The 15,583-nt window shown below is 46.0% G+C and overlaps 1 protein-coding gene across 5 annotated transcripts in view; it reads right to left on the bottom strand.

Annotated features, from left to right (window-relative positions):
* The window catches only part of MAP2 (microtubule associated protein 2), an 805,405-nt gene that overhangs the window by 666,848 nt on the left and 122,974 nt on the right, over positions 1–15,583 (bottom strand). For all 5 annotated transcript variants that reach the window (XM_069225688.1, XM_069225680.1, XM_069225684.1 and 2 more), the window contains exon 2: positions 780–832. The gene's annotated coding sequence lies outside the window, so the exon portion shown is untranslated. The remainder of the gene's footprint in view (positions 1–779; positions 833–15,583) is intronic.

A 15,583-nucleotide genomic window follows, 5' to 3' on the forward strand; every position in this document is an offset into this window, starting at 1 on the left:
CACCCTCCATGTTGCCCTATCCATGCCCTTCATCTTGCTCTCCTCCACCCATCCTTCAAAGAAACCCTCATGTGCATTTTTCTTTTTATCTGACGATCCAAACTGGATCAGCAAATAAAAAAATAAAAAAACAGCAGCTGTGTCATCTTGCATGCATGTGTGGTGCGTTAGCCTACAAAATGATGCCGCTGGCCGGGTATGAGCTTTATTTTCTTATTTATCAATGATGCAGGGCATGGGGGACCATTGAAACCACTGACAACGACAACAGGTCTCAAAGGCAGGACCCATTGGCTTGCCAATGCTTGTTGTGACATCCAGTCCGAGTGCAGTGCAATAGGGACTAGGATGAGGCTAACACGTTAAGAGCTGTCTGAAGGAACTCTTTTAATCACAAATATTAACCTCACAAGACATGCACAAAAAACAGTGTATCTCCAGATGGGGATAGTTACTGAAAGATGGCCACCTGTTGCTAGAACCCAGAGCAGTGAATTCTAATGTAGTACTGCTACTTTAATTGTAATTTTTTCAACCAAACAAGAGGAATTTCAATTACGTTTGAAAAACACCCACAATTCATAGCGTTCACGGTCCATTAAGAATTCAAGAATAGGTAAATATCATGCAGCTTTTTAATGTTATAGCCAGTGATCAATGAACACCCCGCCCCCCCCCCCTCCTTCACTTGGCAGCATACAGCAGAGATTCGATATTCCCATGGATAATTGAAGTCATGGACAGACAAGTGTATCAACCAGAATAAAAAGAGTACTCACCCTGACCTTACTGGATTCTCTGAAAGTGAAGGGAGCACAAATACAAAAATAATCTAGAGAAAGAATGGGAAAACGGATATTATACTTAATGTTGTAAATAATTTAAATTAAAAAAGATCAGCATATGTCAACTGTATGCAGATAAGCAATAGCAAATAACCTGGGACCACACTATTTGTAGGGCCTGGCTAACAAGCAAGAACATGAGCCTGCTTTGGAGTGCCCCGGGGGCACTACGGTATTACAATAGGAGCTGCAAATGCTTGTGAGGTGCTTCCTGTCATATGGATCGGAGAGCAGAAAATCTCTGGCCTCGTAATATCAAGGGGTGGGTGTTACCTCGTTTGCATGGGCGTGCGGATCCAGGTAACCGAGTGAATGCCTTTACACATGTGTGGACGCCCTATTACAGATGCGAGTGCCAAGTGCAACGATGCCATCAGAAGGTGTATTGACTCTATACCACATACAAGGTCACCCACATTCAGTACTCCCTCAAGAAGAGTATGGGAGCCTTATGGACCCCCCTAGGCACCCCACAGGAAGCAGGGGCAGTCACATACAGCAGACACCTGCGGAGGGATCCCACCACCACCTTGGAACTGAAGCTGGGTCCACCACCTGCAGTGAAAGGCGGCCCAGTATTTCAGACAGCGGGTCTGCCTCTCTCTAGTATAGTGTTCTCATCACAGGCGCACGCTCACGCCTGCACTGGGAACTGTGCAGCTTGGTATCTGGGTGCGTAATCCTGGTCTACGCTAGGCACACTCATCAAGGCGCACCGCAGCGTAGATCAGCAAGATGTGCCGGTAGGGTGACCACCTGGCATTGAGGCAAATTCTGGACAGGACTGTAAAAAATTCAGGACAAAGGGTCAAAATTCAGGACAAAAATTCAGGACAAAGGGTCAAAATTCAGGACAAAAATTCAAGAACAAACGTCAGTTTTACAGACACACGCAAGACAGGCCATGCCTCACTATGTTGTCAGTGCATTCATGTACTCTTTTTTAACATAGCACTATTTATTCACTGTGGACCTTTTGTGATTGCCTTCTGGTGTGCTACATTCAGGTGTCACATTACGTCCTTGTTCAGTAGTAAATTAATACCCTTCACTGCAAGGACATCACCCCTACCGAAATCTACAGCAAAATTTTGATTATGTTTCTGAACATTTCAAAACCCCTGGCAAACAGTTTGGGAAACATTTTGGGAAACAAACTAATTTTTTTTAAAGAGGCAGGGCAGATGGTGTTGGTGACAGTTTCACACCTAATGACAGGATGTGATGTACCCATAACTTGTCTGTAGTCTCACTGCACTAGAGTGTATGTTTGGGACTCTACATTTATCTCAGAAATGGGAGCCCGGACTACCAATCAAAGATAATAAAAGAGTAGGATGAAATCGAGATCAAGTGGGAGATCCACGGCAAGTAATTCAAAGGGTTGCTAACAATTGGATGAATAAAGAAGAGAAGAACAAGGTGGGACAATTCCTAAAATCAGACAAGATGGGTCCACCAAGACTATTTGAAGGTATTGGGTACCTGGGGAGTTGTCTGCACACAGGAGCGAAACAGAAGGGGCACTGTCAAGTGGTTGAACAATCAACACCCATCCACCTTGGCAAACTCTTCTGGTGCAATGGTTTGCTGTTAGTGCTTGTGAAGGGTGAGCAGGGGCCAGACACCTTGCAAGGTTGTGCAAGGCAATTGCCCGCTTAGTCCATGTCTTTATATGGTTTTGAAATTGAGCAAAAGCCAAACTAGAGATCTGGGTTATCCCTAAGTGTCAAGTACACATAGAATCTTCAAAATATTTGGGATGTAAATTGCACAAACAAAATTTACAAATTTTAAAATTTAATTAGTGTTTCTTTAACATATGGCACTGTTTTCGCCTTCATACACAATTAGATCTCAGATTGAACTGGGAACCAGTTACCTTTTGATACCTAGTGATTAATATCTACCATTCTTACACTGATTTCCAGGATGAAAATCTCGGCAGAGCGAACGGTCCCTCCAAGCCCAGTTTGCTTTTTGGTCTTCTCTTCTGCTTTCTGCAGAGGCCATGTGGCACTAGCGAAGATGGTGTGCTGCCCCAATGATAGTATTATTTTGCAAACCTTCCCCTGCTCGTCCTTCATTCCTTCTCCAGACAGGCCACACATCTGATATGGTCGCTGTGGCGCCATCGGGAGCTCTTTCCACTCTAAAGCTAACTGTGACTGCGGGTGGATTAGATCTTCTGGACTTAGAATGCTTTTATTCAGCTGCAGATGTCCAATGGGTGGCTCGCTGGCTTTCTGCCCACCTCCCTGCATGAGATGGGGTTTACCAGTAAAGACTTTTAAGGAAGGCTTAATGCACTGTTCATTGTTTCCTACTGACCATTCTACGGATCACCATTCAGGGTTATCATGCACGGCTTTCTCTTGCCTTGCCAGAACCTGTAAACTCACTGACACGAAGAAACCCTATGCTCCTGCACTACCTTTGCTAAGCCTTCCCACTCCCACAGGATGGCTGTGCTCAGAGCAACTCCATCAGTGGCATGTTGCAGGTGTCTTAAAATTGGGGACTTTCTTTCTGAACAGTGAGCTACTAAATTTCCAAACCGTTGTGGCAGACTACCATCTTCACCCCGGTCAACTTCTTACTTACAACCACCTTAAATAATCATTAAATGCCCTATTTCATGTCTTCTACCTAGCACTAACCCTACAAGAGGTGTGCCAGAAGCTCTGTACCATAGGAAATGGTGGCAAACTGATAGAATGGGTGTACAGACCTATCCTGCAACATGGAAACCACTCCAGGTCTTCTTGTCATACTACCTGGGTGATTGATGTAGCCAAACCTCTGCAAGATATGGACTAAAATACTGGACTTTCCCCACAAAGTATCCCACAGCTGTCACTTTAAGTAAATTCATAGTGCTTCCTTGTGAATGCATTCTGCCCATTGCTTGCCATTGGCATTGTGGTTTGTAACTCACAATTTATTGCTTTCAATTTGCTGGCTTTATTTGTTTTAGGCTATGCAGCTTGAATTTGTCCCTTCCCTTGCCAAAACCTTATTTACAGTATCCTGCCGAGTGCTCCCTTTTTGTAAACAGGCCTGTAAATCTTGTTCTTATCTTATCATATTTGCTGTGCATTCAAAGAACAAAGTCAAATGTCAGGGTCTGTCTTCGGTGGGAACTTAGTGTTTCCTTTCCTTTCTCTGACTTCAAAGTGAGAGGATTTATGCAACAATCTTGCTGGATACTGGGGTTAGGAAAGAGTTTTTTCTATCACTTGACAACATTTAAATAGACTTCAGAATATATCAGAATTAGAAGTACAAATCAAGCACATTTTTGTTAATTCTGAACCTGTGCTGGAAACAAATACCTTTACACGATTAAAACAAATCATTGCATTAGGTAATGCAATTTCCACACATCATCGTCTGTGCACAATATAGTTTGATTTGAAAAACTGTATATCTGTGCAAATGTAATGGTCATTCCAATCAGAAATGTGTTGTCTGTAATGGCAGTGTGTTAGCATATCATTCATACTGCACTCCACTCTGCTCTGAACCACTACACGCCACTGCACCCTACTCTGTGTCACTCTACTTTACTCCACTCCATGCCACTGTTCTCTTCTCCATTCGGAACCACTCCACATTATACCACTGCTCTCTATGCTACTTCACACTATGCCTCTCTACTCTACTCTGTACTACTCTTCTCTAAGCCACTGCACTTTGCACCTCTCTACACCACTGCGCTCTGCTCGTCTGCACGCCATAACACTCCAGTCTAGGCAACACCAATCTAATCTGCACAACTCCACTCTCTGCCACTCTGCAACACTGCACTGTACGCCACTGCACTCTAAGCTAATACACTCTATGCAAATGCACTTTACTCTGTAACACTCAACTCCATTCCCCTGCACTCTACATCAATACACTGTACATCATTCTAATCTACTCTGCACCTCTGCACTCTATGCCACAGCACTCTACACTACTTTACTCTATGCCATCACACTCTATGCCACTTTATGCAACTCCACTCTAACCTGCACTTCTCCACTCTAAGCCACCTCACTCTACTGTGAAATAATCTACTCTGTGCCACTGCATTCTATGCCACTGCATTCTATGCCACTGCACTCTACCCTGCACCTCTCCACTCTATGCAACTGCACTCTATCTGAAAGAATCTATTCTACTCCACTGTACTCTATACCACTCTGACCACTGCACTCTAGTTCAATGCACTGTACACCACTGCAAGCTGACACTCTGCAACACTGCTCTGGCCGCCACTATACTCTACACCACTCTGCACTACTGCATTTTGCACCAATATACTCTATTCCACTGCATTCTATGCCACTCTACTCTGCCCAATGCCACTCTATGCAACTGCACTCTACACCAGTGCACTATAAACAACTGCACTGCCCTTTACTCTGCACCACTGTACTCTATGCCACTGTTCTCTGTACCACTCTACACCACTGCACTGACACTCTACTCTGCAACTCTGCACTCTACACCACTCTACTCTATGCCACTGCACTCTCGGCACTATACTCAACACCACTCTACAATACTCCACTCTGTACCATTCTACACCACTACACTCTATGCTACATGAATCTACTCTGCACTCTGACACTGCACCACTGCACTCTGATACTCTATTGTATGCCACTCTGCTCCACTCTATGTAACTCTACCCCATGCCACTCTATGCCACTGCACTCTGCGCCAATGCACTCTAAACAACTGCACTGTACGCCACTGCCCTCTGCTCTGCACCACTGTACTCTACGCCACTGCTCTGTGCCACTCTACTACACAAAACATCACCGCACTGACACTCTACTCTGCAGTGTTGCACTCTCCACCACTGTACTATACACCAATGTACTATGTACTACTGCATTCTATGCCACTGCACTCTATGCCACTCTATTCTGCATCACTCCACTCTACAGCCCTTTGCCCTACTATGCACCACTCTACACTACACCACTGCACTCCCTGCAACGTGAGTCTACTCTGCAATCTATGCCACTGCACCACTCTACACTACTGCTCTCTCTGCTACTCTATTGTATGCAACTCTACCTCACTGCACTCTATGCCACTCTACTCTGTCCCATGCCACTCCATGCCACTGCACTCTAAACCACTGCACTCTACGCTAACGCACTCTAAACAACTGCACTGTACCCCACTGCACTGTACTTTGCACCACTGGGCTCTACGCCACTGCTCCTATGCCACTCTACTCCACTCCACACCACTATGCCACTAACTTTAAGCCATGCTGAACAGCAGCTACTCTGGTGTACAACATGGCTAATGGCTAAAACACATTAGCAAAGCCAATAACTCTTTTGTAGATGAGACCTATTGGCTTTGCCAATGTTTGTTAGTACTATGAGATACCGAGGTACCTGAAAGAACTGTGAAAAATACAATTACATCATAATAAAGGCTGCTACAAAATGCGCAAATACATTTCGGTTAAATTTAAAAAAAGTGCTTCTCAAATACAGATTTGAATAATATACAGTTTATACCTAGTGATAAAAAAATGTTATAACACTCCATTAAAACCACACACTCCACAGCTCACCTTGGAACACCATTACAATACCTCTCTAAAAGAAATATCTTTGCCACCAGAAAACTTCATGTGACTCCTTTTAGTAAAGTCAATGCAGGTTTTCAAGCCCCTATGCATTTGCAGATTTACCAGTTGGGCACATTTGCATGTCTTTAGGGAAGGAGACCCCCTGGCAAGAAGGCCTTTTCTTATCTGTCTGCCCCTCCCTCCCTCAGAGCACAGGAGACCCCCTGCCTTCCAGCCCAGAGAAACTCCTCTGCCCGTAATTTCGCCCTGCCTCCGTTGCCCTTTAGGTGAAAGCTAAAATTACGACAAATGCCGTCCGTTAAAGCTTTCATCACGGACAACGGACAGCAGGGCGAAATTACGGACAGTCCGTGACATTTACGGACGGGTGGTCACCCTACGCGACATGTAATAGGGTTCCGGGAGCCAGGTTTTTTAGAGAAGTGGCTGGAGATCGTGGTGATGTGCATCGAGTCCAACATAGTGAAGGCCCTGTGCAGCCCATGGCAGCTCCAAGTAGCATGCTTGTGGCGCAGTTCCCTGACTTCCTGCGCTCTCTGCAGGGAGACAGGGCGCTGAGAAGCCGGCGAGCATGGGCGACTGCATGGAAGTCTTCACACTAACACTGAACTGGTGTTACACAACTACCCGTCTACAATATCTGCTTTCGGCAGAGATAGCTGAGTAGCCAGCAGGGCACATATACAAATCCGAGCAGCGTCACTTAGCCTTTGCGCCTTCCTAGCATAGCGGGTTGTAGATAAAAAGCCACTTTCATTTCTATAAGTAGGCCCTCCTACCTATACATGGGACCACACGCCACATTCCACTGTGGGCGATGCGCCAGGCTGTCACCGAGGCTGTGATATATGTAGTAATATTATAATGCTATGATATAACATAACATTAAAAGAGATACATACAGCAAAAGGCAGAATTTAAAAAAGTGGGGTTTGAGTACCTTCTGGGGTGCAGGACAAATCATACTGTAAATGTGACCTGCCTGCCTGAAGCTGGAGCTACAGACCTTAAAGTCTCTCCAGCACAGAAAGAGGACTCCCTCGAGGAAGCTGGGACCTTTTCAGATGAAATGGATTCAATGCCCTGATGTCCATCATTCTTCCACGTTTCATATAGAAGTCTGTCAAGACTCTTGTCTGCACAATTGATATTGTCTAGGTACAAAGATATGTAGTTAAAATTAATACAATATGTACCTTCTCGATATTTTGGTTGTCGATATTTTGGCAACAGTAGTATTGTAGCACAATGTTTAGTACTTGATATCGCGATATACAATTGATGCGTCAATTGGCAACGTTTCCAGTCACTTTAAAGGCTGAATGTCCTCCCCTACCACCAACTAGGATGCCTAGACCTCAACTCTTCCTTCTCAGTGGACAAAATGTCTTTAAAGAAATTGTAGCTAACGAGGTGTAGGCCCAACTACATGTCCGTTACCGTTCACAGTCCAGTCAGTCCATCTTTCACGTCAGTGCAGTAGTGTAACGTCTGCTCTGTTGTGGAACAGGCTGCGTGTCCTAGAAGGGGGAGGCGCCTATCTACTGGCATGCCTACATCTGGACCAACACAACATGGTTGGTCATGAGCTACTTCTTTTCTTCCTATGAGGGAGCAACAAAACCATGGAGTGGTTTTCCTAAATCTAATTCGGGAGAACTTACGGCCTTATTTAGGATTTTATGGCAAGTAATGCAGACCCCTGCAACCCCTGGGGTGGCGCAGGGGTGCCCAACCCTTTAGTACTCTCCAAATCTTCAGGGAAAATCATCCTGCCCACTGTGTCTGAATACCTGTAAGATGTAGGAGACACCAGAGCCCCTCTTCACTTATATCACAACTTGATGGGCGTCCCACCGTCCCTCCTCCACTCATCCTGCCAACCTGTTGGTAGATCTCATGCTGTACTCAGAGGTTCCTGCCTGCATGGCGGGGATCTCTCTGCTGTGAAGTGAGCCGCGGCCACAGAGGTTCTCGTCACAGAAGAGAGGTTTGCCATGCAGGTGTCAGGTTTAAAGTGCCGATCATTCAGTGAAAGGAAAGCCCTGAAACAGGAGTTTGTTTTCTTTGAACAAAAAGTAAATGGCCAGACACAAAGGGCCATTCAACATTTTCCCTGCTTGTTTTTGCAATGCCCTTCATGGTGGACATGGGCAGGATCCCAGGGTGCTCGTGTGGACTCTGATTATGAAACATCAGCAGTTTCCCCAGCATTAAGTAGAGCGGGGGACCCATCGCTTCGGTGGGGCTACAGGACCACCAACTCACTACGCTTCTCCCCAAACACTAAAATAGGCCCTACATTTATTAAAATGAGCTTCCCTGTCCTCTAACAGCTTTCAAGTGGCAAACTAAACTTTGGTGCTTTTCCACTTTGACAGGGCGCTCTAATCTTTTGCTGCCTGTCACAACCAATAGGTTTGCCACTTGATGATGCTGTACGTACTGGTGCTTTTTGCATGACTGATACAACAAGTATTACATTAAAAATCGTGTTGCCTGTAAATTTTTTTTAATTTCAGTCTCACTTTTAAACCCAAATATAGTCTCCAAAAGAACTTCAATTTCAGACTCACCAGGGAAAATTGGCTCTTTAATGGCCCACCTTACTGATCAGATTTGCCTCATGAAGTAGTCTTGTCTCACCTTGGCTGCTACACATGCCCTTTTAATACACAACAGAGTGCCCACTATTGGTCCAGGAAGGCCAGATCCATGCTTCATTTTAAAAATAACTCTTGGCTAGGTAAATTACTTTCATTTAGAGTCATTTCATTGTAATTACAATTGCACTTATATAGTGCTTGCTATAGTGTGAAGTGTTGAAGTCCTTTTCCACGAGTAGCACACTACTCTGGAACCCAAAGTGGATTAGTATAGAGAAATATAAATTGTTAATTTGAGCGATGGACATGTGAGTCTGTTATATGTAAAATTATTTTACATAGATATCTCGAAAATCTGTTTAGATGTAGCCCCCCTGGATCTATGTTGGCCACATCTGACGTATGATAAAGGACAGGTCCACAAAAACAAGTACATGATCTCATAAATGCAAAAGGACATCAATGAATGCTTACTCTGCTGTGTTTAAAAGTAAATATAAGCAAAATAACACAGCAATGTGACTTGGAGCTAAAAGAATGCTTACGTGGTTCCCGCTTAAAGAACTGCTGATCTGTGGATGTCTCCATAGCAATATTATTGATCACAGCGAAAACACGCTGCAGAAAAGAAATTACTCTCAGTGGTTAAAAAAACAAGCATAACTTTAGCATAAATCAAAGGAGCTCATTTTATGAACCTTGGAAGTATGAAAGGGTGGTATTCGTACTGCCTCATTGCCAATGCCATGGATGCAAATCCTCTACCTGAAGAAAAATCACCAGTCATGGGTAGAGAAAGGAGGTGTTTCCACAGGTGAGAAGCAATACTCTCTCTCCAAGGGAAACGCAGAAAGGATGAAAAATGCCCAGAGGTGGCATATGGCAATCCGGAAAGTGCCCCAAATCAAACATTCCAACATTTTATAGAGTTGCACCCACCCAAACCCACAAAAAGAAAATATATTTAGAACCATGAAAGAATCTAGTCTGAGCAGAACTTAAGAGGCTTTAATGCACTTCTCAAATGTCCAGTGGCCAGAGATAACCTCACGGGGCATGATTCACATGAGAGTCCTGAAATTAAAGGGAGAATACAAATTTAGAGGTTCCATATTGGGGGCAGATAAGGGATACACTTGAAAATAATCCAACAGAAAGAAAATAAGAGTCACCACAAGTGATAGATTCTCGCCAAATACCTTCATGAAGGTAAAACAGGAGCAGCCAAGGGCAGCCTCTGCTACTCCTGGCACTGCCCTTTGGGAACCTTGGTCCTACGGGGCATGAAGTCTGACCTCGCTTCCGTTACGTAGATTCCTCGCATTACTCTTCCCCTTGACTTTCAGGGTCACATGGAGGCTGTTGAAGTGATGTGAGCGGGGAGAGAGGTCAAGCCCCCGATGTCAGAGAGAGGTTAAAGTGTGTGAGATGTTACTTCCAGGCCAGAGAGTGATCACGCTCCGCTATGTCAGAGAGAGTTTAAAGTGTGTGTGATGTCACTTCCAGGCCCAAGAGTGGTCACGCCCTGCGATGTCAGAGAGAAGTTAAAGTGTGTGTGATGTCACTTCCAGGCCCATGAGTGGTTAAGCCCTGCAATGCCAGACAGAGGATAAAGTGTGGGTGATGTCACTTTCAGGTCAGAGAGTGGTCAAGCTCTGCGATGTCAGATAGAGGTTAAAGTGTGTGATGTCACTTCCAGGCCACCTGTAGCTTTGAATGACTTTCATCTTTAACCTTTTTAGTGCGGGCGTCCTCCCTGGTGCGGGTCACGACCAGTGGCCGACACCAGGAAGGGTATTAATAAATCCTCGGGTGCGTTGCACCCGAGGATTTTTTATATTTTTTTCCTTTCCCCGGGAGACACGGAAGCTTCCGTGTCTCCCCCCCACCCGCCCCTTTGTGACGTCAGCGCGCCGCGAGGCGCGCTGACGTTACAAAGTTGTTTTCCCCATCAAAGCAGGAAGCAGCCTTGCGGCCGCTTCCTGCTTCGATGGGGAAAACGGCCTTCCCCACGTTCGGGAAGGCCTCGTAAGAAAGGGGAGAGTCTCCCCTTTCTTACGAGGCCTTCCTGAAAGTGTTTCCTGGCCCCCGGTCGCAGCTGTGCTGCGATCGGGGGCCAGGAAACACTTTCAGGATTCCTGGCCCCCCGATCGCAGCACAGCTGCGATCGGGGGGCCAGGAAAACTTTCAAAAGGCCTCGTAAGAAAGAGGAGACTCTCCCCTTTCTTACGAGGCCTTCTGAAACTGTTTCCTGGCCCCCGGGCCAGGAAACACCACTAGACGCCAGGGATTTCACTTGGGGGGGTCGGCCCCCTCAGAAAACGGGCCGCCCCCCCCCGGGGGCATATTTAAAAAAAAAAAGAAAAAGTAGGTGCCCCCTGGGGGGGGGGGGGGGGGGGGGGAATCGCGCCCCCCCCCAGGGGAAATTTGATTTAAAAAAAAAAAATGAATAAAATAAAAAAAAAAGACAGGGGGTCGCCCGTGGGCAGGGTGACCCCCTGTGGGGGCAATATTTTTTTAAGATGTTGTAGGGTTTCCCTGGGGGCCATTTTGCCCCCAAGGAACCATACAACAACTAAAAAAAAATAGAACTATATATAGATCTATATATATAGATATATCTATGTAGATATATCTATGTACATGGATATATCTAAAGATATATCCATGTAGAGATATATATATATATATATATAGATAGATCTATATATATCAATCAATCAAAGAGATTTATAAAGCGCTACTCACCCGTGAGGGTCTCAAGGCGCTGCGGGGGAGGGGTGGGGGGAGGGAAAGGGCTGGGAGGTTCACTGTTCGAAAAGCCAGGTTTTGAGGCCCTTCCTGAAAAGAAGTAGGTTTTGGGTCTTGCGAAGGTGGGTTGGGAGGGCGTTCCAGGTTTTGGGTGCAAGGTAGGAGAAGGATCTGCCCCCGGTGGTGGTGTGTTTGATGCGGTGGACAGAGGCGAGAGAGAGGTCAGCTGAGCGGAGGTTTCGTGTAGGGGTGTGGAAGGTGACTCTCGTTGAGGTAGGCAGGGCCTGTGTTGTGGAGTGATTTGTGTGCGAGGATGAGGATCTTGAAGGTGATCCTTTTGTCAATGGGGAGCCAGTGGAGGGATTTGAGGTGTGGAGAGATGTGTTCGTGTCCGGGGAGGTCGAGGATGAGTCGTGCTGCTGAGTTCTGGATGCGTGTAGTTTTTGCTTGAGTTTTAGAGTGGTGCCGGCGTAGAGGGCGTTTCCGTAATCAAGTCTGCTGCTGATGAGTGCGTGAGTGACAGTTTTTCTGGTCTCTGTGGGGATCCATTTGAATGTTTTTTTCAGTATACGGAGTGTGTTGAAGCATGAGGAGGTGAGACCGTTGATTTGTTGGGTCATCGAGAGGGAGGAGTCTAGGATGATGCCGAGGTTGCGTGCGTGGTTGGCGGGGTGGGTGCAGGGCCTAGCGTGGTGGGCCACCATGAGGGGTCCCAGGTGTTTTTGTGTGGGCCAAAGAGGATTATTTCGGTTTTGCTTGAGTTGAGTTTCAGGTGGTTGGCTGTCATATATATATCACTTTTGTCAATATGTGTGTGGTTTCCCTGGGGGGGAAAGGGTCAGACTTGTCTAGTGGCTGTTTTAGTGCCATAAAGAAGCGCAGAAGGTTTATATGCCTACTGCAAAGAGCAAATCTGTATTTTATGTAAATAGCTGAGTACATTAGTAAAGTCAGCCATTACCTGCGCTATAATACCAATGAAATGTATGTGCGGGGTTGACGGCGGCTTTGAGATGAAGGGCACTTTTGCTGGGTGGTAATGAGGGAATCCTAGGAGTAGGGAATGGGAGCACCAATAATGATTGTTGGACTGGGCGCACGAGGTGCTAAAGACTGTGACGAATGGTATGTGACAAGGTGTTTTTTGAGTGTCTTGAAAGAACGTGTTGATTGAGGGATGAAGCGCAGGTAAGTTGGCCTCTACTGTTGCACGTATCTCACACACACCATCGATTTTGTGACTGTCTACGTAGGCTAGTGTTTTAGAGCAACAGTTTAGCCAATAGCAGAGATGGCATCTTGATGGATGACTGCTGCCTGCACTCGGGTTATAGAGGACCGCTCTGACATAGGATCAGAGACTGAGACATCAGATACTGAGACAGCATCTGAGGGATGGGACAATGGCGCAGACTCTGGGAGTGATTTTTCAGTCGGAGGAGTCCCATTCGATAACGCCTCTTCCAGTACATTATGAGGGAGGTGATGAGGACAGTCCTGCTGTCCCTTCGCAAGCTGTTTGTTCAACTGGGTAATAGTGGGTTAGCCCAACCCAGAGAGCAGGTGAATGCGGCGGCAAGCAGAGAGAGAGTGCTCTCTTGGGAGCTCCCCAATTTAGTTCAGCCCCAAATTCCACCACCCAAATCGTATTGTGGAGACATCAAAATTATCTATGGCAAAACAAACTGGTTTTGTAAGGCAGGCACCTGTGTTTTTGGTCCTGGATTCGGCGGCCATATAGAGAAACACACTAAACCCAAACATTTCTGGAAACTAGACATTCGGGGGAGTCCACAGAGGTGTGACTTGTGTGGATTCCCCAAAGTTTTCTGTCACACAAACTACAGGAATATGCTGGGATCCACAAAATTCCTACCACCCAGTGACTCCTCACCTGTCCTGATAAAAACACTACCCCACTTGAGTGCCTACACCAGGAATGGATCACCCCAGGGTCAACAGCTGCCTCACGTAAGGACCAACATTGACCGTTGTGTGATCTATTCCTGTCGCGGGCACCAGGCCTACCCACACAAGTGAGGTATCATATTTATCGGGAGACTTGGGGGAACGCTGGGTGGAAGGAAATTTGTGGCTCCTCTCAGATTCCAGAACTTTCTGTCACCGAAATGTGAGGCGAACGTGTTATTTTAGCCACATTTTGAGGTTTGCAAAGGATTCTGGGTAACAGAACCTGGTCAGAGCCCCACAAGTCACCTCATCTTGGATTCCACTGGGTATCTAGTTTTCAAAAATGTGCTGGTTTGCTAGGTTTCCCCTGGTGCCGGCTGAGCTAGAGGCCAAAATCCACAGGTAGGCACTGTTTTCTATGAAATAATTTGATGTGTCCACGTTGTGTTTTGGGGCATTTCCTGTCGCGGGCGCTAGGCCTACCCACACAAGTGAGGTATCATTTTTATCAGGAGACTTGGGGGAACTCTGGGTGGAAGGAAATTTGTGGCTCCTCTCAGATTCCAGAACTTTCTGTCACCATAATGTGAGGAAAACTTGTTTTTTTAACCACTTTTTGAGGTTTGCAAAGGATTCTGGGTAACAGAACCTGGTCAGAGCCCCACAAGTCACCCCATCTTGGATTCCCCTAGGTCTCTAGTTTTCAAAAATGCACAGGTTTGGTAGGTTTCCCTATGTGCCGGCTGAGCTAGAGGCTAAAATCTACAGGTAGGCACTTTGCAAAAAACAGCTCTGTATTCTGTCAAAAAATGTGATGTGTCCGCGTTGTGTTTTGGGGCATTTCCTGTCGCGGCCTACCCACACAAGCGAGTTATCATTTTTATCGGGAGACTTGGGGGAACGCTGCATGGAAGGAAATTTGTGGCTCCTCTCAGATTCCAGAACTTTCTGTCACCGAAATATGAGGAAAACTTGTTTTTTTAGCCACTTTTTGAGGTTTGCAAAGGATTCTGGGTAACAGAACCTGGTCAGAGCCCAACACATGTCACCCCATCTTGGATTCCCCTAGGTCTCTAGTTTTCAAAAATGTACAGGTTTGGTAGGTTTCCCTATGTGCCGGCTGAGCTAGAGGCCAAAATCTACAGGTAGGCACTTTGCAAAAAACAGCTCTGTATTCTGTCAAAAAATGTGATGTGTCCACGTTGTGTTTTGGGGCATTTCCTGTTGCGGGCGCTAGGCCTACCCACACAAGTGAGGTATCATTTTTATCGGGAGACTTGGGGGAACGCTGGGTGGAAGGAAATTTGTGGCTCCTCTCAGATTCCAGAACTTTCTGTCACCGAAATGAGAGGAAAACGTGTTTTTTTAGCCACGTTTTGAGGTTTGCAAAGGATTCTGGGTAACAGAACCTGGTCAGAGCCCCACAAGTCACCCGATCTTGGATTCCCCTAGGTCTCTAGTTTTCAAAAATGCATAGGGTTGGTAGGTTTCCCTAGGTGCCGGCTGAGCTAGAGGCCAAAATCCACAGCTAGGCACTTTGCAAAAAACAGCTCTGTTTTCTGTCAAAAAAATGGGATGTGTCCACGTTGTGTTTTGGGGCATTTCCTGATGCGGGCGCTAGGCCTACCCACACAAGTGAGGTATCATTTTTATCGGGAGACTTGGGGGAACATAGAATAGCAAAACAAGTGTTATTTCCCCTTATCTTTCTCTACATTTTTTCCTTCCAAATATAAGAGAGTGTGTAAAAAAGACGTCTATTTGAGAAATGCCCTGCAATTCACATGCTAGTATGGGCACCCCGGAATTCTGAGATGTGCAAATAACCACTGCTCCTCAAAACCTTATCTTGAGCCCATTTT

This window comes from Pleurodeles waltl, chromosome 3_1 (genome assembly GCF_031143425.1).
Source record: "Pleurodeles waltl isolate 20211129_DDA chromosome 3_1, aPleWal1.hap1.20221129, whole genome shotgun sequence".
Taxonomy (NCBI): domain Eukaryota; kingdom Metazoa; phylum Chordata; class Amphibia; order Caudata; family Salamandridae; genus Pleurodeles; species Pleurodeles waltl.